This window comes from Fundulus heteroclitus, unplaced genomic scaffold (assembly GCF_011125445.2).
Source record: "Fundulus heteroclitus isolate FHET01 unplaced genomic scaffold, MU-UCD_Fhet_4.1 scaffold_44, whole genome shotgun sequence".
Lineage (NCBI taxonomy): Eukaryota > Metazoa > Chordata > Actinopteri > Cyprinodontiformes > Fundulidae > Fundulus > Fundulus heteroclitus.
Window position 1 is genome coordinate 728,072 of NW_023396857.1, and position 2,410 is coordinate 730,481.

Consider the following 2,410-nt stretch of genomic DNA (forward strand, 5'->3'; position numbering starts at 1 on the left):
AATCAAACTGTGCTTTACCTGGCTTGTCTGCGGTCTCTGCCTGCATTTCTTTGCTCTTTCCTTCCTGGTCGCCATTGTTGACCATGAAAAAATTGATCAGATGGCTTATTTAAGTACACGTTGACCTTTTTAATGAGGTGCTTTGCATGGTTGAATGTTGAGGTGTAGAGGACAGAACCTGAGGAACGCTGTAAGCAAACATTCGGGCACAGGTGGATTTATTAAGGTTGCTGGTGCGCGTGCTCATGGTTTTACAAGTCAGGATTTATTTTGGTGTACGACAGTTTCAGCTATCAGCCAAACGTTTAGCATAGATCCTGCACAATATTTTATAAATGACACCCCATGGTCCTGATGTCCAAAAGATTACACAGCTCTCATACTAAACTACCAAACCGTGCGTAAAGGTCTCACTGCACGTTGCCTTCATAAATTGGAATTTGTGTGGAATTGGACACGCCTGCACCTTGATCTCTGGCTGCCTTGCCCCCTGCCCCTGAATACAAACCCAAATCAGTAAATATGCCTAGAAAGCATCCCATCATGTGTCCAAATAACTACGCCAATGGTACTGTCAGGCAGTCACTGAGATGCCCTGAGGGATATTTTATATTGAATTACAGCAAACTAACGGCTTCCTCAGTGACATCAACTTCTTAAAGGGACAGTGTTGAACTATTTTAGCTTTTAATTAGCAAAAATCAAGTATTTTTATAAATGCATATTCTGGCAAAGTCTTATAACATCACATCAAAAATGAAAACAATATCATAACTTAGAATTAGTATCTTCAAATAACAGCAATCGTGTTCACCCCTAAATGCCATTTGTAAGACTTTCACAGGTCCAAAGACCAGAGTGGATAGTTGAAGTCCCTTAAAGCCCTCAGCAAATCTTTTGTAAGGCCAGGGTGATTCCATGTGGCTGTTACAGAACCAGAGGTCCAGTAATTTTTTTTTTTTTTTTTTTTTAAATCGAGACTGGGGAGAGTGAACCTCGTTTATTTAGACCGGTCACGCTTCAGAAAACTGGAACGCCATCCCAGTCCGCACTGCTGCAGCTGTCTTCACCCTTCATGTAATGTCGAAGTCGCATTTCAGCCGTGAAATCCTCCCGCCAGCATCTTATGGTGGGTGAGCAGCATCTCAGGTTTACATGGTGATGGTGGATCAGATGGAGATGTTTCAGCTTAGGATATTACTAAAAGGAACAGAACTCTGACCTACATCGAGCAAAGAGACGGTAATTGTAAGCCTTGTGGAAGAAGGCGGGGCATCGCAGAGAAAAGTTGAGATATCTGCTTAATGCCGGAGGCTGTAGAGGGGATGTGGAACCGGCTCTGATCGCTGCGCTGAAGTGGAAAAACATCTCTAGCAGCGCAGCATACAACTCAAAAATGTATTGCAAGAAAGACGGACGTGTGGAGAAAGTAGGGCTGTCAAGGATGAATATATCTACAGTAATTTATCACAGGCACTTCCTGTATTAACATAAAATGTGTCTATTAAAAGGTTTTTATTAATGCATCTGTAAATATGATAGATTACAACCCTCTGCAGGTTGACATTAATCTGCATAAGCAAGCCCCAGACACACAAAATAATGTAAACAAAAACACGACAGCAAACCAACCGCACCAGGCCCGGTTACTCAAGCTGTAAAGTGTTTGGTTCTTACCAACATATAAACAAACCTTAGCTTCAGAAGTGGTGGTGCCTCTTGTTTTAAGAGTTTTTTTTTTTTTTTTTTTTTAAGTGTTCAACTTTACTCATTTTTTTAAAATCAGGAAATCTTGTCAAATGAAACTGTCTTGCTGCAAGGACAGATAATTACATTTGTTCTGAGTACTTTTCCCTTCAGATTTAATATTTTTATCTCGATTTTAGACGCCCTGAGCAGACCAGATTACCCTGTGTTTTTCTACTCTGCAATATTTATTTACTCTGGTATTCACTTTTATTTCCTCTATTCTTAGTGTTTCTTTAGAGCTAATTTTAGATTAGGCTATTTTTTTCCTCTTTTTCATTGCTAATAATTGGTGTAACTGTATCTTTGCCCCTGTCAACCCGGATGTCCCCGTTGGGAACGATAAAGGAAGTATTATATTTTAAATATTTGTGGGGCTGGTGCTGAGATGGTTAAACTTTCTACGTCAAACATGCATTCGTAAAGTTTTTGAACTTATTCAAAACGGACAATCCTGGTTTTATCTAAAACCTTTAGACTGTATTTATCTAAACAGTCGATGTCTGTAAGTTAGGTTAAACAAATTGTTATAATCACTAAGCTTCTAGAATGACACAACGCTGCTTAACATGATGAAGGTGAAGTAGCGAAAACTTTACTCAATCCAACCCTGTGGTATTTTTAATTATTACTCAAGGGAAGAAAAAGCAGGTATGCAAAAAAA